The sequence below is a fragment of the Mustela putorius genome, unplaced genomic scaffold (genome assembly GCF_011764305.1).
Source record: "Mustela putorius furo isolate JIRA1106 unplaced genomic scaffold, ASM1176430v1.1 tig00003853_pilon_pilon_pilon, whole genome shotgun sequence".
Taxonomy (NCBI): Eukaryota; Metazoa; Chordata; class Mammalia; order Carnivora; family Mustelidae; genus Mustela; species Mustela putorius.
This window is the reverse complement of record NW_025422005.1, coordinates 74,277,137-74,301,569: the sequence shown is the minus strand read 5'-3', so window position 1 is coordinate 74,301,569 and position 24,433 is coordinate 74,277,137. Positions and strand designations below refer to the sequence as shown.

Genomic DNA, 24,433 nt, shown 5'->3' with positions numbered 1-24,433 from the left:
ATTGAGAGATATTAATTTAGTGCCATTGTATTGCTTGCAAGCTGACTGTTAGTGTATATTGTCTCTTTTCCTTTCTGGTCTACTACTTTTAGGCTCTCTCTTTGCTTAGAGAACCTTTTTCAATATTTCCTGTAGGGTTGGTTTGGTGTTTGCAAATTCTTTTAGTTTTTTTGTTTGTTTGTTTTTTGTTTTTTTGTCCTAGAAGATTTTTATCTCTCCTTCTGTTTTCAATGATAGCTTAGCTAGATATAGTAATCTTGACTGCATGTTTTTTTCATTTAGTGCTCTGAATATATCATGCTAGTCCTTTCTGGTCTGCCAGGTCTCTGTGGATATGTCTGCTGCCAATCTAATATTTTTACCATTGTATGTTATAGACTTTTTGTCCCGGGCTTCTTTCAGGATTTTCTCTTTATCACTAAGACTTGTAAGTTTTACTATTACATGACAGGGTGTGGACCTATTCTTATTGATTTTGAGGGGGATTCTCTGCACCTCCTGGATTTTGATGCTTGTTCCCTTTTGACATATAAGGGAAATTCTCTATTATAATTTGCTCCAATATACCTTCTGCTCCCCTCTCTCTTTCTTCTTCTTTCGGAATCCCAATTATTCTAATATTGTTTCATCTTATGGTATCACTTATCTCTTGAATTCTCTCCTCATAGTCCAGTAGTTAGTTGTCTCTCTTTTGCTTAGCTTCTCTATTCTCCATCATTTGGTTTTCTATGTCACTAATTCTCTCTTCTTCCTCCTTTATCCTAGCAGTAAGAGCCTCCATTTTTTATTGCACCTCATTAATAGCTTTTTAAATTTTAACTCGGTTAGATTTTTCATTCTTTTATTTCTCCAGAAAGGTTCTTATTTCTCCAGACAGCGTTTCTCTAATATCTTCCATGCCTTTTTTGAGCCCAGATAGCATCTTGAGAATTGTCATTCTTAACTCTAGGTCTCACATATTACCAACGTCCATATTGATTAGATCCCTAACCTTTGGTACTGCCTCTTGTTCTTTCTTTTGTGGTGAGTTTTTCTGCCTTATCATTTTATCCAGATAAGAATATATGAATGAGAGAATAAAATATTAAGGATGGCAAAGACCCCAGAAAAATGTATACTAACCAAATCAGAAGAGACCCCAAATTGGGGGGAGAAGAAAGGGGGTTAAAAGAAATTAAAAAAAAATTTTTTAAAAAGTATATATATTAGCCTGGGGAATAGAACAGAGCCACCCACTTGATTTTGGGTGTATTTTGGTCTCTTAGATGAAACTACCTCCCAAAATTTTAAAGAAAGAAAAACATATATATACAAAAATAAGGGTAAACATGATAAAGGAATAGAATATAACTGTAAAGATAAAAATTTTAAAAAATTCTAAAAAAGGAATTGATAAGGTAAGTTGGTTGGAAAAAGAAAAAGAAAGTGGAGAGAATTTGCTCAGGCTGGAGACTAGAACAAAGCCCTGTGTTAGATTTAGGGTATATTTTGATCTATTAGAAGAAATTGTATCCCAAAATTTTTTAGAAGTACAAACCCTATATGTATCTAAAAAATAAAGTTAGGTACAATGAAGGATATAGTATGACTATAATAATGAAGGTTTAAAAAAATTTTTTTAGAAAGGTATTGTTAAGATAAACTAGTTAAAAAACATTAAAGGTGGAAAGAGGAAAAGTTAGGAAAATTAGAATAAGAAAAAACTAACATTAAAAAAAATTAATTAACTTTGCAAGACTGAAGAATCATGGGATAAAAGCCATGAATTCCATGCTTTGCTTTCATCTCTTGTGGAATTCTGCTGTTCTTGATCAGTGAGTTTGGTCTTGGCAGGATGTTCTTGCTGATCTTCTGGAAGAGGGGCCTTTTGTAGTGATTCTCAAATGTCTTTGCCCAAAGCAGAATTGTGCCGCCCTTGCCAGGGGCTGGGCTAAGTAATCTGCTCTCGGGAACTTTTGTTTCCTGAATGCTTTCTGTAGAGCTCTGGAGGATGGTAATGAAAATGATGGCCTCCCAGTCTCTGGCCCGGAGAAGCCAAGAGCTCAGGGCCCCATTCCTCAGTGTGACCTCAGACAAAAGCTATCAATCACTCCCATCTCCCTGGTCTCCGGCTGTGCTCTGAGCTCACCTGGCCTGTGACCTCATGTCTCTGTCTCTGGCAAACAGCCCTGTTTAGAGTCTCCAGACCCAGGAGATTCCTGCTGCTCTGCTCTTCTGGCAGAGGAAGGTGGATCTCCCTGGATCTGCCACTTGTGGGGTCCCTGCTCCAAGAGCAGTGGTCCAGCTGTGCCACAGATCACAGTTTAAGGTCACCTCAAGCTGAGAGCTCACTCCTCTGATCTGTCTCTGTAGTCAGCTTCCTGCTGTGATACCTGTGAGCTGTGCCACATTCAGATACCCCCAGTCCTTCTGTGACCCGATGGGACCTGAGACCACACTTTCCCTGTGGGGACCCCTGAGGGCTCCATCCCCGCTTAGCCTCTGGAGTGATGTCCCTAAATGGAGCAGACTTCTAAAAGTTCAGATTTTGTGCTCAGCTGCTCTGCAGCTTGCCAGGAGCTGGCCTCTCTCTCCACGGTCTATCTTCCTGTCACTTCAGATTCACTGCACATCCTACCTTTCAGAAAGTGATCTGTTTTCTGTTTCTAGAATTGCTTCTCTTCTCTTCGATCTCCTGTTGGGTTTGTAGGTGTTTGGAATGGTTTGATAACTATCTAGCTGAACTCCTGCTACTCCTCCGCCATCTTGACTCTCTCCCTGATATCGAGAGTTTGTCTTAATTAGGTAGGCAAATATCTCACGAAAAGACCTCATAGCTTGTGATCTTTGAATAGAGATGCACAAAGAAGGCCAAGCTTTAAGCTTCTCAGACACAGATAAAATACAATAACCTTGACTAATCTTACAGCAACAAATATTTTTGCTGTTATAGAGTAATGTTTATCCAATATAGGACATTTGTGTACCATCTTCACAGTGTCTGCCATGACCCAGGACCAACAGTGCTGATATTAGTATTTTTTCTTATGGGCAATTCGGCATGAGGTGTCCAGATCTTAGGACATGGAGGTCAGCCCCTAGTGAAGACATGGATCCACCTTTCATTCTGGTCTGGGGTCTGCTCCTCTTAACTCACTTCATTCAAGGTAGGCTTAGGGAAGTTACTATCTTAGGGATCATGAATCTGCACCTGGAAATTGTCACATAAGCTATTACATCTGAAGTAATGATTCTTCTGCAAGTTCACTGGCAAAAATTCCTTTCATGTACTTTACCAGTTGTGGAGTAGCTTTTCTCATTCAGACCTCCATGGTGGAGCTAAGAACTCCAGAAGAAGTTTCTGTCATGGTGCCTGAATACTGGACTGTACATCTCTACAGACCAATACTAGATGCCACATAGTTCGTGGAGTCCTCATTACAACCTGAGGTAATTTTTTAAGTTGTCATCCTCCTTGTTTTCTGTGATTGAACCAAGTGGTATTGCCCAGTCAAATTTCCCAGCCCTTAGAGCAATAGGCTTTACAAATAGGCCCTGGGTATGAGGACTATAGCCTTTAAACCTCTGATGACCCCCTCTGAAATGGAAAGCAATTCTTTTCTCACATAGTTCAGCTGCCAATGGCCCAGTGTAGGAATTTCTTCTACAGCACCTGACCTTCCTTTGCAGCCCCTGGTTGGACATTCTCAGTGTTGGAGCATTTACCAGTTCTTCAACTCATCCTTTCTGTTTCAGCAGCTTTCATTACTAGAAAGTTTTTCTGTAGAAAACTCAAATCTGCCTCCCTGTCCCTTCAAACTTTTGCCTCACTTCTCTCTGGAGCTACAAAATATAGGTCAATTCCCTCATAAGTTAGAATTTCAAAATATTAAAGAGTTTCTTGTTCTCCCTAGATCTTCACCTTTCCAAGTAAAACTTAACATCATTCATTCTTGAAAAAAAATGTTTATTATGTAGATACAAATGCTGGGTTAGACAGTGGGTGACAGAAAGGTCATTCAGATAATTCTTTCTCATGGACTTTGTTTATGGAACTGGCAACACACCGACCAACTTCATCTAGATGAACATTACTGTCCTTTGTTTCCACATTAAGAGCCCCTTGAGGGAGACCATGGCTTCTCATGAATATCCTTGGAGCCTCCTATTAGACACATAAAAAATGCACAAGAAATGCTTTCTGACTTCCTCCCTTTCTCTAAAATCAAGGCCCCTTATACCTGATCATAGTATCATTCCCTTGGTTTGATCAATACTGAGCACACTAGAGACATGATATTGTTTGACCTGATCCTGACATTATGTGTGGGCTTACAAGACGTCTGCCCACACAGACTGCTATAAGATTTGGTCTCACATGTCATCTCATTTAAACAGCCCAACAATCTCTAGAGGTAGATAGTGTTATGCCTATTTTTTACATGAGAAAACTGATGGAGATAAGGGAGTTAAATTGACTTAAGCCATGGGTGTTCTCTAATTCCGTATTCAGGACTTTTTTGAATACAGACCCTAGTTTCTGGTTTTCTACCATTTTCTGAATTTGCACCTGAGTTCTATATCCCAGTGTAGAACTATTTTTTTTTCTTTTTCTTTGTTTCTCTCTTTTTTAAAAAGTAATATGTTATGTATTATTTGCTCCAGGGGTACAGGTCTGTGAATCATCAGTCCTATACAATTCACAGCACTCACCACAGCACACACCCTCCCTGATGTCCATCACCCACCAATCCCATCCCTCCCCCACCCTCCCCAACAACCCTCAGTTTTTTTCCTGAGATTAGGAGTCTCTTATGTTTTGTCTCCCTCCCTGGTCCCATCTTGTTTCAATTATCCTTATGAATTATATCTTATTAGTTCTGGCCTATACTTCTTGAGACCTTCTGGAGACTTAATATGTTTATTTTATCATCTTTCCTATTCTTTTCAGTTTATGTACTTGTTACCAATGTGCTGGGTTTATTCTTTTATATAATTTATTGATGAGAAATATTATTGGTCCAAAGGCAAGGAGAAACCTTCTACCCAGATGACATTGAGCCATCAATGCTGTTTTGGGTATACGCCTTCAACTCTTCAATCAGGTAGCCCACAGTTTTCCATCTTTGTAAGCTTTATCACGTGTTTCTCTCATGATATTTTCCATTTCCTCCCTGCTGCCACACACCTTTATGTACTATATGTTTTAAAATATGGGGGAGAAGGTGTGTTTAAGAGAAAATGAAAGCCTTGATGCAAACTAATACATTTTCCAGAAGGAAACACTCATTTCAATGTATACATGCAAAACTTTAAAACCTGATTAAAAAATGTATGAAGAAGCTCTATCATGTGGAGGATGTTACTTAGGAGCTGAATTACAGGATTTGCTTGTCTCTCTTTTTCTCTTGCCTTGGGCAATCTAGTCTAATTACAAAACTTGCCTTTCATTCTGTTTAGTGTTTTTCAGCTATGCATGAGAAAAGTTAATCAAAAAATAAAATGAGGGCCGCCTGGGTGGCTCAGTGGGTTAAAGCCTTTGCCTTCGGCTCAGGTCATGATCCCAGGGTTCTGGGATCGAGCCCCACATCAGGCTCTCTCTTCCATGGGGATCCTGCTTCCTCCTCTCTCTCTTTCTGCCTGCCTCTCTGCCTACTTGTGATCTGTCTGTCAAATAGATAAATAAAATCTTAAAAAAAAAATGAAAAACTGTGATGGCTGATCGAAGTCCCATGCATCGATTTCTGTGCTTTTGCCTACCCCATCCATAGGGATGAACTCTAAAGTGTTACTTTAAAGTATCATCAGATATACTGTGCCTGCTGGTCATTGCTTCTCTTAAAGAAAGAGAAAAGATTTCTTTAATTTCAGAAGTTTGAAAAATTAGAAGTGGAAAGAAGATCAGAGATTTTTCTATCTTTATTTATCCTTTACCTGTAATTGTTGGAAGGTTTTGTAATCATAGAAGACACTAGACCAATAACCTTAGCAACGGTTCATCTGCTCTTTAGAGCAGATAAAAGAATGCCACCTACCAGGCAGGTCCTCTTATCCTCTAGTATGCTCTGTAGGAGAGGAAAATAAGTCTTTTTCCCTCTACCCATCTTAGGTTCATTGGTTGAACCTTGCAAATGAGACTCACAAAAGACAGATTAACAAGAAAAAGAAAAAAAAAAACCCTAAAGAGTTTATTAACAATTTCATCTTATGTACATATGGGAGTACTTAGTAATGAGTAACTTGAAGGAGTAGTTAGAACCTGGGCATATATAACATCTTAACAAAAGAGCAATACATTTTTTGAGAAGGCACAAGACTAAGGAAAAACACTTTGAATGTCTAGGGTAGTAAATTGTTGTAAGGTTAATATATGGGGGAACTAATGACAGATAAGGTCTAGTTAGTGGAGTTTGTTATATAGAATCCTCTGGTGCCCTCTCTGGGCTGGTAAGGGTCTAGAGTTGTCTTCAGTAATGTCTGTCTTTCCTGGTAAAAGTGAACCCTTCTATGAATCCATATCCTGCTTTTAAGCAAATGGAGGGCAGCGAAGTTTTCTTATATCTATTTCTTCTCAGTTGCCTTCAGCTCAAAGTAAACCTATGCCAAAGAGGCACATTTTGGGTTGGCATATTCTGCTCCCCATGACTGTGTGGCCCATCCTCTTTCTGGCTTCCTCATCTAGAATGTAGCCCTGAAAGTCAATCACTAGAACCAATCCTGGCTGTGGCTTTGGTGGGTTTATGTCAAGGGCTGAGATGTCATCTGAGATCATTTCAAATCACCTCTGTGACAACATTAATGCAACCAAAAACAACGTGACCAAGTTAGGTCTTTAATTAAGTTATTTAACCCTGATAACATCACAGAACTGTTTCTTTGTTGTTTGGGAGATGAAAGAAAAGGTATTGGAAAAGGGTGGGAGATTGGTGAAGAATTTGGAGAGCTCTGATATTGTTTTGAAGGGTTGGTGGCAGCAGTAGTAGGTTGATGGTGGACAAAAATAACAGGTTATCAATGCTAGTCTGTGGCATTTTGTCAGATAAAAGGAAATTTCTGGATGGTGTGTGTCCATTGGTCCTGTGGCCTAAACAACCCTGTGTTTCTCCATTGTTTGAAGTGAGTGGTATTGAGAAGCAACATATGCTTCTTCCCTTCCATGCAGAGCAATGAAATTTGGAAATATGTGCTAATAGAGAAAACAGTTTTCTATGGCAATTTATCTCCAAGAAAAGACAACTTCCTGGGATAGTACTAATGGTCGCTAAAACCTCACTGAGAAAAATAATTCAATCGCCTAAATTTGGGCTTAGCTCAAAGCTGGCTCAGTAGAGTGGCAAGGGACCATCAGTCTGCTTTGGAGTGAGGTGTGCTTGGGAATCATGTGGATGGAGCCTCCCTTTACTGATACTGGGTAAGATAAAAGAAGCCTGGGGACTTTCAGAGTAATATATACCATTCACATAACACAGCATTGTGGAAGTCTTATGAAGTTGTTTTTTTTTTTTTTTAAATGCTCTTTAAACTTGCTTTCCTAACAAGCATAACAGCTTAAATAAAATGGAAAATATGTTAGAGTCCATTGAACAAATCTGTGACTGCTTTATCAATAACAACAATATGACTGAAGTCCTGTGTGCTTTTTTTTTTTTTCTTTTTGGGTAAATCTTGAAGACCAGGGACCTCAAGGCATTAAACATATGACCTCCTGTTTTAACTTCCTGGCTGACACAAACTTGGTATTCCAAATTTTGGCCAGCAGCTGACTCAACATTTGGGAAGCCAATTGACCAAAAGTTCTATCTTTGACTGTTTCAAGGTCATATATAGGACAGACAAAATAGTTAGAAATGTTTAAGAGAACCACCAATAACATGGAGAGGTAGAGTCTGGAGTTGTTTTGTACACCAAAAAGAGACATTTTTCTTAATTGAGGTATAATTGACATACCACATTATGTTAGTCTCAGGTGCATGACATAATAATTAAATATTTGTATAATTTTCAAAATGATCACCACAATAGGTCTAGTTAATATCTGCCACCATACATATTATAGAATTTTTTCTTATGGTGAGAACTTTTTTTTTTAAGATTTTATTTATTTGTCAGAGAGAGAGCAAGCAGGAGAGTCAGCACAAGCAGAGGGAGTGGCAGGCAGAGGAAGAAGCAGGCTCCCCGCTGAGCAGGGAGCCCTGTGCAGGACTCTATCCCAGGACCCCATGATCACACCCTGAGCCCAAGGAAGATGCATAACTGACTGAGCCACCCAGGCATTCTGTGATGCAAACTTTTAAGATTTGCTTTCTTAGCAACTTTCAAATGTGCAATACAATATTATTAACCATGTTCACTACACTATACATTATATCCCTAAGATGTACTTATTTTACAACTGGCAGTTTGTACCTTTTGACTCCCTTCACCCATTTTGCCCACCTTCTGCCCTCCACCACCGCCTCTGGTAACCACCAATCTGTTCTCTGTACCTATAAGATCAATTTTGGGTTTTGTTGTTGTTGTTTTTGTTATTGCTCTCTTAGATTCCACATATAAGGGAGACCCTATAGCTTTTGTCTTTCTTTGACTTCTCTTACTTAGCATAATGCCCTCAAGGTCCATCTGGGTTGAAAAGGCAAGATTTCATTCTTTTTTATGGCTAAATAATATTTCACTGTAGACAGTTGACCTTTGGGCAATGCAGGGGTTAGTGGCACTGATCCCACCCCTACCTCATACAGTAAAAATCTATGTGTAGTTTTTGACTCCCTAAAAACTGAACTATTAATAGTCTACTATTGGCTGGAAGCCTTACTTATGTAAGCTGTTGATTAAACATATTTTTGTATGTTAAATTATTATATACTATATTATTACAACAAAGTGAGCTACAGAAAAGAAAATGTTATTAAGAATCATAAGGAAGAAAAAATACATTTACAGTACTGTACTGTATTTATTGAAAAAAATCTGTATAAGTGGACCCAATCAGTTCAAACCTATGTTGTTCAACTACATATACACTGCAATTTCTTTACCAATTCATCCACCAATGAACACTTAGGTTGTTTCTATGTCTTGGCTATTATAAATAATGCTGTAGTGAACATGAGGGAGCATGTATCTTTCCTGGTTAGTGTTTTTATTTTCTTTGGATAAATACCCAGAAGTGGAATTGCTGGATCATATGGTGGTTCTATTTTTAATTTTTTGAGGAACTTCCATGCTGTTTTAAAGAGGCATAATTTATAACTGAGATCCAGTGAGCTGTCCAGGACTCCACTGAGGTCTCTTGCTTTATTACCGTGAAAGTTTTGGCCACACAAATAGAGGGTAATGCTAAATTGCAAAATCAGCAATGTGGTGTCATGAAAAGATCACTGATTCTGGAATCAGGAGACCTGAGTCTTCGTGCTGTGTGATAATCATTAATCAGAATCTTCCTTTGTGAGCATTACTGTATCACTATATGTAGGCATCTTTGGATAGGCTTTCTCTAGCCTGTGTAATCCTGCAGCCTCCAAGATATTATCCCATGTTCAAGTGAAGAAACAATTTTGGGGAGATTAAGTGACCCTCCTAAGGTCACTAAACAAGTAAATAGCAGAGTTAAAATTCAAGGTCAAGACTGTCTCCCGAGGCTCTGTCTCTCCTGAATGTTCCATATTCTTCCCTGTAGCCTTGTCTTCCTTCTGCCATTCCTCCTTTTTGGAGTACCCTTCTCGTTCACCTCAGTCTGTATGACTTTGGGTTATCCTTCAAGCCTGACTCCAGTCTAACATTTTTAGGAAGACTTCTAGGGACACTCCCATCCACTGGTCTCTCCCCATTGTAATGTCACAACCCTGCTTAGTGCTGCTCCCTTCTTGAAGCTAGCTTACACCTCTAGTATGTTCTCTGTAGCCTTTGTCACTTCCTATTTATTGTGATTGGTATTTTAGATGTGATACCTTTCCCTCTCTCTTCTCTTTCATTTATAAATTTGGAAAATATTTTGGGGAAAAGCATTAAAATACAGAAAAATATCATATATCTTACTACCCCAAACTAAGAAAGTTTACCATTTAAAATTCCTGGCTTCAAATATTTTTCTTTAAATAAAGAAATAGCATCTTAGCAATCAAACTGAGGTTCACATCACACATTTTCCAATCCCATTCACCTCCTCCTTCACCAGAAGTAACCACTAATCTGAATTTAGTACCTAACCTCTCAATCTCTTGTTTTTTAATTTTTGGTTACACACTGTTTATTTGTAATAATACATAATGTGATTTTGTAATCTCTTTTGGTAAGGAACATAATGTAATTATTGCATATATCTTTTGAAAATTTGCTTTTTCACTCAATATATTTTAAAAAATAGCCATACTTATATATTTAAATCTAATTTATTCATTTAAATTGTAGTATTCCATGGGGTTATGGACATTGTCGAGGATGTGTGATATGGTGAGTGCTATGAAGTGTGTAAACCTGGCGATTCACAGACCTGTACCCCTGGGGCTAATAATACATTATATGTTTATAAAAAAAATTTAAAAAATTGTAGTATTCCACTTCATGAACATAAATGTCTATTTCTCTAATCCTCTGTTAATGAACATTAAGGTTCTTATAGGAAGCTATTTCAGTGTATTGGTTTCTCCATTACTATTTGCTACTAAATTCTCTGATTGAGGGACTGTGGATAATGCCTCTTTGAACTTAACACTGTCATTGCAATTCAGTAAATGAATGCCATATATGTTGATGAAAATATCTGAACAAGTCTTCAACTTTGAGAAGGTTAACATGATTGAAAGCAGGTAGAGAGTGGTCTCAAAGAAGTTAGTTGAAAAAACATTTTTTCCTTGTAGTTATGGAGATGGCAAAGTAGGGTAATACAAAGCCGCTTGAAATAATACTGAGGGGCATGTGGATGGCTCAGTCAGTTAAGCGTCTGAGTCTTGGTTTCTGCTTGGGTCAGGATCTCATGGGTCATGAGGTAGAGTCCCATATCAGGCTCCGTGCTCAGTGTGTGGGGGTGTCTGCTTGAGGGTTCTCTCCCTTTGCTCTTCTCTCCACTCAGTGGTGCTCTCTCTCTCTCTCTCTCTCTCTCAAATTAAAAAAGAAAAAAATAGAAATAATAGCGAGATGAGAAGGGGTAAGTTAGTAAATTTTTTGGGGGGATCCTAATGAAATTTGTAAAAGAGTAGCAACAGAAAATATATCAAATCATTGATGAAGCTACAAGCAAAAATGCTTAGAAATATGCTTAAGTATGTCAGGGCTGATTTATGACTGGACAGCAAAAGTTCTGTATCTACTTCTAAGTAGGCCATCTCTATGATTCACCTTGGAGAAATCTAATTACCCTTGATCATTTGACCTTCAGTGTGTCAACATAAACATTTCTCAACCTGGCTTCATATGGCAGCTGTGCTTAACAGATAACATTTTTCTTTAGAAGTATTAAAGGCCATGGTCTATTTCTTTAGTTTTGCATCTTCCCTTCTGACCTATTGCGCTTTTGTTACTTTCTTTTTTATTTTTAAAGATTTTATTTATGTATTTGACAGACAGAGATTACAAGTACACAGAGAGAGAGAAAGAAGCAGGCTCCCTGCTGAGCAGAGAGCCTGATGTGGAACTCGATCCTAGTACCCTGGGATCTTGACCTGAGCCGAAGGCAGAGGCTTTAACCCACTGAGCCACCCAGGCGCCCCCTTTTGTTACTTTCTGATTGTTGTCCAGATGGATCAGATCCAATAATGGGGAGAAAGATGAGAAGTGAGGAGGTAGGGGTTATTGTAAGGAAGAAATGAGTTTAAACTTGTGAAATCTTAGGATAATATCTGTCACAGGCTTAGATCTCAATACCTGTTAATTACTACTCCTCTCTTTTCTATTTCTTAGAGCAGATATAAAATAGTTATCTTATAGGCTCTCTTCTAAGTCTGCCAGGATGAATACAGAGCTCTTCATGTTTCTTTAGCCCAAGATTATAATTTGTTCTGAGAATTCTGGTGGGTGAAGAGCAAGGGTCTCCACAGTGAGAAGAAGTGAACTTCACATACTCTCCATCCCTCAGGGTTATCAAATGATCAAGCAAGGACAGCAGGCTTGGCTTTGATAATTAGAATGAAGCTGTATTATGCTGATTATCTCCTATGTAGTTTCTCATGTTGACTGTAATCTGATAGAACCACTCTCCCTTACTTGCCCATCACTCAGCACTCTATGATTCAACATTTATTTGATGACTATAAAGCACTTATGAGGTGCCTGAGATGATTCTAGGTACTTGAAATACATGGATGAACAAACAGGAAAGAATTCCTGCCCTCCCATGGCTTACATTCTAGCTTGGAAGGACAGGAAATGAACAAAAAATATGATAAGTAAATTTTGTAGGACATGGGAAGGTGGTAAGTGCTGTGGAAAAAGAAAAGGTAGATCCAGATAAGGGAGATCAGGGGGGCCTGATCAGGAGGGCCACGGTTCATTGAAAAGGTGAGAAAAGAGCAAAGGCTTAAAGGAGGTGAGGAAATTGGCTGTGCAGATGAGTGTAGGCATATGAGCTCTCACCAAGTCTGGGACTGTCTGGATTAGGTTTGGGCAATAACATCAAGAATACTTTTTTTTAGAAGTCTATTAGCTATCTGCATATAACAATCTGGAGTTCAGGAAAGAGGTCTTGGTTAAAGATACAAATGTGGAGTTTTGGGCATAGAGGTAAGAGTTTAAAACCAAGGGATTGGAGAAGATCACCAAAGGAGTGAGCGCATGCAGAAGAGATGACCAACAACTCAGGGGTGGGAGCACTCCAGCATTAGGGGTTTAGGGTGCAGAAAAGAAATCAGTCAAGAAAAATGAGGAGTGACCAGTGAGGTAGGGAGAGAGGTAGGTGAGTCACAGATGCCCAACAGAGAAAGTGTTTTAATGAGGGAGTGATCAGATATACCAAATGATGACGATGAGTCAAGTCGGATGAGGAGTAGCAGTTGACTGACTCATGGATCTAACTCTGTGAAAGTCATCTGGTAACATTGATGAGAGCAGTCATGGGATGTGTGGAAGGGAAGGGTTAAGAGAGAATGGCAGGAGATGAGTTGCAGATAGCAAGTAGACTAATAGTCAAGACTAGTCTCCTAAATGGAATCTGAGCACTCTCTCTTCTGGTACTCCTTCATTGGCTCATTAAAGTGCCCAAAATACCAAAGTCAGAATTCCCTTACTTTCCTCTAGGAGAGCCCCTGTATTCAACCACTGAAAATGTAAATGTCTTGAAATTGGTATCTCAATTACTAACATCGTGGTATGGATTTGTCTGTTGGCTCTGATTCCTGGGGTGACAATGATATTGTAGAATTTCAAAGCCATAAGTGATTTCAGGTATGACATAGCCCAGCCCCTATTAACAGAGGTCTATATAGTGACTTGCTCAAGGTCACATACTTGACAGATGACGAGCTGACACGAGGATCCAGGATTTCTGTTCTAGTGCCTTATCCATCACATATTTTATCTTGAATTTGATCCAACATGTGTGTAGGACACATGAAGACATTATGCAAATGTCCATTATATGAAAGAATGAATGAATAAACAAATAGAAGATCAAAGACAAGGCAAAGTTGTAACAGTATGGGAAAACCAGTCACGGGTTCATCAGGTTGATGGTAGGAGATCTGCTTCCAGGTTCAAGAGAAAAAAAGCCATAACGGCTAAGGGAGCCAGAAGTGAGATCTGCTCACTGCAGCATAAGTGCTTTATACCTTGAAAGCATCAGAGATGTTTAAAATTATTTAAAAGTAAGTGCAAACTGTTAATGAGGGTTAATGGAAGGGACTGAAGATAGAGCAGCCCTTTAGTAACAAGAATTGGGATGATGGCATTTTTTAAAATTCTTGCTGACAACATAAGAAAACTACTGACTTGGAGGCAGCAAGTTTACAACTGCCTGAAAATAACCAGATGCAAGAGGTTTTCAACTTGCTGGAACTCTTATTATATGCTTGAGTGACTCCTGGAACAAAAGAAAGCTGCACATGATTGTTTAGGAAAGTGTAAGATAAACAAAGCGTATGTTTTCTAACATCTACTGACTGTAATCTGATAGCCGTGTTATATCGGTCTCTGCTCATTTTAAGGATCTGTGATGAAGACGACTTCAGTGGTTCTTAAGTTCAGTACATAAATAAATGATGTTAAGACTCTACTTTAACTTATGCCCCTCAATTTTTCATACGTATTTGCTGCTTTTCTTTCCGAAAGGAAAATGTACATTACTTGTTCTGGAAACATTCCATCCTTTTTTATGCTTTTCCTTTCTCTTTTGAAAGATCCCCCTCACACTGCATAAATAGAAATGTCCCTGAGATTCATTTGATTTCATGGATGGCAGAGTACTCATTTCAAATATCTTTGGGAGAACCAGATAAAATAGCCACACTATACTGCATTACCTGATTTAGTGCCGGGGACCGTTAGAGGCCCAGATGGCTATGGGAAATTGTAATGGGAAACTCAAGTTGGTTTTCACTTTAAGTTCAGCACTTTGAATCCAGTGGAGTTGAGGGTAGTCAAAAGTTATTACTATCTGATTTGACTGTTCACTGTTCCAAGTGAAATAAGCCAGTGGTGGTTCTGTTTTGCCGGTAGGAAGGAAAACACTCCCATCACCTTGGTATTAAATGGCCGTTCTCGAGCAAGCAGTGTCGGCAGGGAACTGGCTGGGAAAGGTGACTTGTCCTTTCTCTCTCGCAGCCATCACTTTGTCAGGGTGAGGGCGTCCCGGTGAAACAGTTGGGGAAATCTTACACCTCTGTTTATCAGGCTGGATCTATTCTTGGGAGAAAAAGAAGTCATCCGTTTCCAAAGCTGTCAATCTGGTACCCCAACCACCACTAAAAGCCACTTCGATTTATTTCTTCAGTTCTTTACACTTTGTGGCGAGTTTATTGTAAAGATGTATTAACCAGTAAGACACCTTTAAGATAAATTGTGTTCAACTTTGGAAGGAGATAACAACTTTGGCAAAGTTGCCCGCGGTAGTTCAAGTAGGAGAAAAAAGTAGAAGTGCTTGACCCTGCTGGAAGATCACTATGTTTATCTCAACAGTCCGCTCTCTTTGTATCAGCAGGTGGTTTGCTTCGCTTATTCTCTCTTCTCACTGGCTCCCTTCCCTTCGTATTTAACATTCTTTCTGCTCATTCACTCTTGCATCTATTTATTGATTTGTTTGTTTTTATTATATTATATTTGGCTAGTCAATTCCTGTTCCCCTGATTTTTGGCACCTACAAGGAGGAAGTAGACATTCACGTAATAATACTGGATCTTGCCCTCTGTATGTGGTCATAGCCAGAGCAGGCTAGCATTCCCAGAAGAGGGACATAACTCCTGATCTTCTAGTGAGGATTAGGTGATTTCCCTTGGTTTCCAGCTGTTTACATAGAGTTCCAAGGGAAACCAAAGAGGGACAGTTTCCCTTGGCAGCCAACCCTAGGCTTGAGGCAGGGGGATGGAAATGACATTTAGTTCCTTTTTCTCTGCAGACACAGACTCACTCATGGGAAGTCTTAATATATAAGTTTAAATGAGCCTTTAACCGTATTCCAGGCACTGACAGTATTCAGAGGTCTGACTAAGCCATGTCTCCAGCCTAGAGAATTACGAATATAGGACATCCTGGATGGGAATCCCTGGGAAGGTATGACTTGTCCTTAAGAGCTCTGGATAATGTAGTCGATAACCGATTTCTCTTTTTGCCAGGTGGAACAACATAAAATCAGAAGAAAAAAAAATTCCTATGTGCTCTGGCAAGCAATTTTGAGTCTGCTGCTTTAAAAATGATGGTAAAATTAAAAGATGAGAGAAATACATCCAAGTGACTTTAACAGTCGAATGCTGAGCAGTAATTACACATCAAGTCTGGAATCACCAAACTGAAACATAGGCTTGTCTCTTCTTTTTATGTGTAGTCTGAGGTTTGTTGAAATTCTAAAGCCTTTTGTAAATTATTGGGAAATGACAACATGTGAAAAAGCAGAGGAAAACTTAAAATGGGTCTATTTTAGGTTTTTCTTTATTTAGATTTTCTGTAGGTTCTTAGGGAACTTCTGAAGCATTTTGTTTATATTATTATTTCTTCCTATGTCACTAGATATGCTTACTAAGCTTAGAAAATGTCCAAGGGCTACATGACATGGTCATGACATTGAAGTCCTTTTACTACTTTATCTCGTTAGACTCTAAAGCGCCATCTGGTAGACATTAGTTTCTCTAATGCCCCTTGAGCGAGTCTCAACCCCAGGATGTTATCCACTAGCAGAGATCCTTTTCCTACCTTTGCTTCATGGAATGATATCTTCTGATCTTTAGTCTTCATTCAATACTTGTTTTCTCCAGAGAATACTTAATGAATGAGTGAATAAACTGGGTACCATTTTGTAAATAAATCTCAGCCCAGAATTATGACTAGGTGCCAAGAAACCTCTTTCTCTCCTAAATTTATTCTGTTTTTCCCTTAAATTTGGCTCTTTTTTCTTTTCTTCTTTCATTTTTTCAATTCATGATATTAAGTTTTGACCTATTATTGCAATTGGAATGAGAATGCAAAGCACGTGGAAATAAAAGTATTCAACATCTTTTATTCATTAATGCAGTGTTTTCTGCTTCGTATTTTAAAAACTTCAGTGAATAAATGTAAAGTCTATCTAAAAGACAATCAAGAAATCAAAGACCATTTAAATGAGGCTGCCATGATTTAAGAATGAAAAAAAATGCTCAGTTTTAGTGGTGAGGAAGAGGAATAGGAAATTTTCAGAAAACTCCCTTGGTTTGGTGGAAAGAGCATGAGCTTTAGAAGGTAGTGGAGGAAGGTGAATCATATCTGAATATCTATAATATTCAAGGCACTGTATTAGGTAGTGCCTCTACCTGATATCAACCCTTTGATGGAGGTACAATTAATCCTATTCTATAGAAGCAAAACCGAGTCTCATAGACTCAGTACTTTACCTAAGTTTGTACAGCCAATAAAGAGCAGGACTGAGATTTTTTTTAAAGATTTTATTCATTTATTTTATGAGGTAGAGGGAGAGAGACTTCGAGCCAGTAGAGGGACAGAGGGAGAGAGAGAGAATCTCAAGCAGATTCTGTGCTCAACACGGAGCCCCACACAGGGTTTGATCTCATGACCCTAAGATCATGACAAGCTGAAACCAAGAGTGTGATGCTTAACTGACTGAGCCACCCAGGCACCCCACAGTAGGATGGAGATTTAAACATAAATATGGTCCCCAAACCCATGTTCATTGTAGTATATCATAGTCATAACTGTATCAGAATATCTATAAGAGTGAGGTAGGCACAGGTTTGACTCCAACGTTCAGACTTACTAACTTACACCTGATAGGTTTCTCTGTATATTGATACCAAATGAAGAACAGTTTTAATGTTATGTATTTAATATTACATATATTTTACCAGAGGGAACTCCAGCATATGTCACAATTAGAAATTCTGCCAGCATATGCCACAATTAGAAAATTGAAGAAATTAGATATTAGAGTAATTCTCCATAGTCTCAGCAACAGCTAAAGGCAAAAAATATCATATGAAGTTCTACCCTCTATGATCACTCTGCCTAGAGTTAGGTTTTTGTTGTAGAGGAAGCCTGTGGTCTTTACCACTCAAAGTTGTAATGTGTTATGTAAGTGATCTGCAGACATATCAGTAACCTCTCTTAGAGAAGAATCTTTTTCTCACGAATGGTTGTGGACTCAAATGAGGATATACCAATGAATATACATAGGAACCACATTTTATTAAGGTTATGGAATGGTATAAATTAAACCTGATACAAACTTTGGAAGTAGGTTACAACACTACATCAGGGACACTACATCATCTCTGTTTGGGCTTGGCTAACGTTTGCTCACTTCCTGACTTTGTATTTAATCTGAGAAATCCTTGAGGGGAGTGTTCTTAGCCAAGGGTCCCATTCTGTGGAACTCTTCTCTGTGAAGTTTAAGAACATCTTAAAAATTCTACCACTTGTGCTGTTCTGGATACTTCAGCTAACTGGTTAAGATACTTACAACCAGTTAACTCAGCTAACTGGTTAAGATTCTGTGGAATTCTTCTCTGTGAAGTTTAAGAACATCTTAAAAATTCTAGCACTTGTGCTGTTCTGGATACTTCAGCTAACTAAGAGAAATCTTCTCTTAGTCAAAAAATGTCAGTCCATTTGGGAGGTCCATTTTTTGGTTTGGGATTTTAATCAGTTTTGTGTAAAAACACATGGGCTGTCATGGGCCTGGTTCTGAGATGTTTTGGAGGGGTGATGAGAAATATATTCTTTTCTGTTTTCATGTTGATCTTCAGTTTCACTGTCTGCAAATTGAAGGATTTAGCCTACATAAATGGTTCTTGACGTTTTTGGAGCCAGAGCCACCTTTTAGAAGCTGATGGAATCTATGGATACTCTTCTCAAAAAAATGTCCATAGCTGCAATTCCAAGGGGCTGACTTACTATTTAAAGGACTCCCAAGAATCCAAGGACCCCTGGTTGGAGATTCTATGGACTAAATTATCTCTTGGGTCTCTTCTCATCCAGATATTATATTATTCATATTTTCTCTGATGATTTAGATGATTGTTATGATGTTAGTAAAAATGGGATATGAACTATTTAGGTAGACATAATTTTTATAGCTATAAATGACAAAATGTCATCTGATAATTTCCTTTTTTTAAAATAGGCTGTGTTTTTGCCTGACTTTTTTTTTTTTTAAAGGATTTTACTTATTAATTTGACAGAGAGAGACACAATGAGAGAGGGAACACAAGGAGGGGGTGTGGGAGAGGGAGAAGCAGGCTTTCCGCCAAGAAGGGAGCCTAATGCAGGGCTTGATCCCAGGACCCTGAGATCATGACCTGAGCCAAAGACAGACGCTTACCGACTAAGTCACCCAGGTTCCCCCAGCCTGCCTCCCCCCCCCCCCAGCAGAATTTCTGAACCATTTCTGCTCTTTAGAATCACCTGGGAGAGCTTCTAAAAATTCCAGTGCCTGGCCACACCCCAAGTCACTTAAATCAGAGTTTCTGGAGGTAGATTCCAGACATCAGTTTATTAAAGCTCCTCAGTTGGTTTCATTGTGCAGCCGGGTTGCTAGTCAGTGCTCTGGCAGGACTAAAACATCTTCAGAGGTTCCAGATAATAGGAAGATCAACCACCAGCTGAAGATGAAAGGGCATTCCTTTCTATCCCTGCTCGCAAATGTCTGGTATTGAATACTATATTTCCAGCTCAAAATACGGGTTTAAAAACTCTTGTGTGTCATCACACCTCCCAGTGTGTTCCGATCTTGTCTAAGCTGGGCAAGTGTTACAAATACTGAGTGGCCTTCCTGGTCCCATATATAGAGGTGGGAAGGATTATCTTAGGACCTTCTCTGCTCTGCCACAAGCACACATCAGTAGAGATTTGTTTTAAGCAGAAGAACAATTACCATTGTCATATTCTGAACTGTGTGCAAATTGTTTTATTATAAACTCACTGTTGGCCCCTATTTAACTGGGAAATCATTTGTTCTAAATTTATCTACTCTCTCTACATGGCATTGACATTTGCCGGCAATGCCAGACTTGCTTCACTTATAAGAAAAAAGATTCCATGGAGAACAGGCAGTGCTCTCATCTAACTGATTAATAATCTCTAGAGGATCTTTGGAACTGACATGTTAGACCTTGCCGCTCTCCTGCTAATTTTGACTTTCACTGAACTCAGAAACACAAACAATGGTTTTCATGAAATGGAGCAGTAAAAGCTTTCTTCATCAGACCAGGTCTCCAAAGAAAGGATGCTTACTGCCAAGGCTTAAAGATGAGAAATGAGATGTGTTGTGAAAAGTTGTTTGTTTTCAAGAGTTTATAAGTCAATTTGGGTTACTTCATCAGCCAAATTTTTATCTCTGTATGATGCAACCATTACATGTTTTCAGCTTGAAAAAAAGTCCATCTTTGCTTTCCATGGCATCTGTAGTATGTTGAAACCATTCTGCAATTTAATGCAGACAAAGACTTTCTAAAGTCATGTGGTCTGTTTGAGTAATAGGAGTCCATTAAGAATGAACGGAGACATCTGGTATTACCAGGATTTCTCTCTTTGTGGGTTTCACAATTTTCCTACCAAGCTCTGGTGTTTTAAGATGATGTTTTGCACATTGGATTTAACTACCTGAGAGCCTATGATACAGAATGCCAATAGCCAGTTGATAGCGTGGAAGGACCTTACTTAGTCATGACTATCTGCTTACTACTTCTTTTTTATAAAGACAAACTCTTTCAAGAGGATGTCTTGATTTACAGACATCCTTTTGTTATTTTCTTAGAAATGCTATTCAAATCTAGAACTAAGGGAAAAGTCAGATATGAATCTTCAGAGTCATTAAGCGACACAATCTGAGTGTAAATTTCATGGCACCAGTGAGGGCTCCAGATCTTGATAGTGACTGTTGCTAATCTAAATATTGCCACAGAGGAAAGGACACCCATTAATAATTATTGTTCTAGACACATGGAAGCACCAGGAAAACCTTTGTGTTAGCCATGGTATGTTTGACTGCAAACAACAATGGCATATGTATGTTTGTATACTTATTTCCTACACTTATTTTATTTGGAAACTGGCTAAAATTTATGTTGCTCATGCTTGATAAAGAAAAGAAATAAACAATGAAACAAAAGGCAAACTGGTTTAACATGGACTTGCCAAAAGGCTTTTGGTATCGTTCACCAGAAAACAAAACTCTGGTTATTATTTGGGCTTTGCTTATAGCTCAGCAGGTAGTAGGCTGTCAATAATAAACATAGACAGAATAAAATGAATGAATGAAAGTATCTGTAATGTATATTTGAACATAAGAACCACATTTTGAATAGAAGATCATATGTGCTTTCTTTAAAAATCTATAAAATTTATATCAAACCTCACAATTTTTATTACAAGTTTTCATGATTAAATTATTGCCCCATCTACTCAGGCTGCTTTTAATATTGCCTTTGTTCATGTAACCATGGCAACAGCTTTGGTATCTATACTTCAGGTTCTGATCTCTCATTCCACAATGGGTCACTTTGCTCTGCATCATTCGTAACAGAAATAATCTGAGGGCACAGGCAGTCTTGGAATGGGATTACATTTTTCATGTCCTTTCTGTTAAGGGTTGAGTTGTGTCCTCCCAATATCCTTACATTGAATCTTAACTCCTAGGACTTTAGTATGTGACTGTTTTTGGAGTTAGGGTCATTAAAGAGGTAATTATATTAAAATCAGAGCCCTACGAGGATAGGCCCTGATCCAGTATGACTAATATCCTTATAAGGAAAGGAAATTCAGACACAGATGTGCACAGATGAAGACCACGTGAAGACACAGGTTGAAGATGGCCATCTACAAGTTAAGGAGAGAGACCTCAGAAGAAACCAACTGCAACATCTTGATTTCAGACTTAGGTCTTTAGAGCTGTGAGGAGATAACTCTCTGTTCTTTAAGTCACCCAATCTGTGTTACTTTGTTACATGGCAACCTTAGCAAACTAATACAACTACCTTCTTTTCTAAATTTTTACTCTTCCTTCCCAAATATCACTAGCCCTTGCAAGTTTGAAATATATTCTGAGCTTCGTGTTTATGCAAACTTTCAGGTTTGTTTGCTTTCCCTGCATCTCCTAGATCACCAATAAATCTGACCATATGATTTTTCCCAGATTATCTCCTTCTCTGATACTAACAGTCACATATTTCCTAGTTTTTGCAACATATCAAATAGGAGATCTTTTCTGAAGTTCCCATAAATCAGAAAGGGTTTGTTTATCATAGAGCTAGGTCATCTGAAGAGGAAGGTTTTCCATCTATGACATGTAGCTGTATCATTTAAAATGGAGCTTGGGGAGAAAATACCAATAGATTCAGATTCATTTAGACTATGAATGTACATAGGTTGCACATTCTTATTTTTCTGTCTTATAAGCTTGCCCATTCTAATATTCTATAGCAATGAAAAAAATAAAAAGACACTAAAACAGATGATTAAAACTTGGTATTTGGCCTGGGATTCATGTCCACTGAGATTCAAGTTTGGGCTGGGGGGGAAATCAAGGTCATCCTGGTAGGGCAGGCAATCATCCAAATGCTGTGAAGAACTAAGGAAGCCCAGGGAGGCCTTTGTTTTCCAAATCTTTCCTCAGCTCTCAAGCCAGGGTTAGGCTATTGTCAGAGAATTTATGTTTCAGGTCAGGAAGACTTTCAGTCATTTAAAAATTCTTCAGAAATCCAATATATGATCAGAGGAGCCAAGCAGTATTTGGCTCTATGGTGGTAATGCAATGAAAGTGACTTTATTTAGGGTTATCATTAGTCTGACAAATTAGAAAAAACAAATGAAACAATCCTTTCCTTTGGACGATGTCGGAGGCCACTTGAGATCATTCCCTAATTAGGAATTAAAAGCGGTAGCTCTCTGGGGATTTGGATGATAAGCCTGGACTTCATGTGCCACAAAGTTTAAAGGTCAAGTATGATGATGGGCATGTCATGCTCTGTGCATTGAGTAATTTCTAAAGTCTTCCTATGAGGGCAGTGTGCAAACGGCTCTGTATAATCATGCTTAATGAGAAATCGTATTTTAATGTATAATCATGAAATGGTTACTTAGATAGTCTTAGAAGTCTGAAATTTGTCATGTTCCTATAGGAAGCAGGCACATGTGTGGATATATTCCTTGTCATTCCATTAACCACAAATCTGTTAATAGGCACTTCTGATATATTGATAACGAAAGGAAGACTAATGTTTCTAATGATGACCCAAAGGCATGACAAAATTCTTAAATGCTTTTTGAATCTTCAAAGAGAATAAATTATATTTCTCATGACCCAAATTTATTTTTATCATATTCTAATTCCCTGGAAAGTAATAATTTGTATATAGTTTGATACACATATTCAACATGGTAAATGCAAAAGTAGGGGCTCTGGAATCAAACAACTTGATGTATGTCATGGCTCTTCATTTGCTAGCCCAGTGATTTCAGAAGAGTTCTGTAACATCACTCACCCTTGGTCTTTGCATCTGAAAAATGGGCATTTCAATATCTACCTTGCAGGACATTGTGAGAACTAAATGATACAAAATGTAGTGGAACCTGCTTGCCACAGATAGGGGTCAGAAAATGTTTAATTCCTGTCTTCCTTGTCTAACACATTAATCAAAACACCCCATTTGCTGACCATATCAGATAAGGAATTTGCTCTCCATCTAAACAGATTAGGGGCATGGAAAAAAGCTTGTGATAAGAATAGTAGGAGAATGTGTCCATTGGAGGTGGGGCTGTCTTTTACCTAGGCTTGTTTTCAGGGCGCTGGCTGCTGTGGCTTTAATTTGCAGGCTTATTTTCTTTAGGATAATGAATTTTTATTTAAATTTGGTGAATTTCCTTTGAGCTCCTTTTAAGTCATCTGAACACAGGAAACACTTTTTCATGCTTTTAGAGTTTTTCTGATTGACTTTGTTCTCCAAAAAGGGCTGATTTTAATATTCTAAGTGATAAAAAGTGCCTTTGACACGATTGAAGCAATTTAATTAGTAAATCCGGAAATTATAAAGGATTGGAAATCACACCCTCCATGCTTTTAATAAAACAGAGTAGTGAAACTTCTGATAGGTACGTACCACATGTCGAAAGAATTCTGCACCACACACATTGAAAGAAGTGAAGAAATTGAGATAACTTGGGGAGCAACCTACTAAGGGAATTACATGAGTAGGCCATTATGTGATCAGTATACATCATGGATCAAAACTTTTATGGTTTCATAATTTAGACAAAGTACATGTTAAGCATTGAATAATACAAAATCATTAAAGCCATACGTTGAAATTCAACATATCAGGTAGGAAAAGGGGGCTAGCCTAATTGTGAGACAGTCTAATTTTTTAATTAGTTGACCTCAGAGTATCTTAATCCTGGAAAAAGTAATATGCAAAGGATCATTTAATACTATAGCTAATAGGACTTTTAGTATCAGGTTGTCCATCTCATGATGATGGCGTATGAATTATTTTTAGTCAGCTTACTATGAATACTTTCCTGTAGTATGTCATCACTAAACGGGGAACATGGCTATAACTGCTAGGCATAAACATAATAACATGTTCAACTGTAAAACTATCTACAGTATATAAATACTGATGCTGTACTCAAAAGCACCATCATTTTTTATTGCCTTGGTAATGGAGTGTTCCAGAGAGACATGTATATGGATGATTAGTGATTGGTGGATTCTGTTCCGGTATTTTCAAATATTAAAGAGCAAACTTCATCACTAGTGGTTGGAGGAATCAAAGAGTAGCTGATTCTTCCTAAGAAAACAAATTAGAGGGTCAAACTCTGATAATGTTTCATT

The 24,433-nt window shown here is 38.3% G+C and overlaps 1 long non-coding RNA gene across 6 annotated transcripts in view; it reads left to right on the top strand.

The window, feature by feature from the left end:
* The window catches only part of LOC106005795, a 66,045-nt gene that overhangs the window by 5,556 nt on the left and 36,056 nt on the right, over nucleotides 1-24,433 (top strand). For 5 of the 6 annotated variants that reach the window (XR_001179421.2, XR_001179420.2, XR_001179423.2 and 2 more), the window contains exon 3: nucleotides 15,735-15,949. The exons of the other annotated variant lie outside the window; for it this stretch is intronic. This is a non-coding gene — a long non-coding RNA (uncharacterized LOC106005795). The remainder of the gene's footprint in view (nucleotides 1-15,734; nucleotides 15,950-24,433) is intronic. 6 annotated transcript variants of the gene reach the window in all.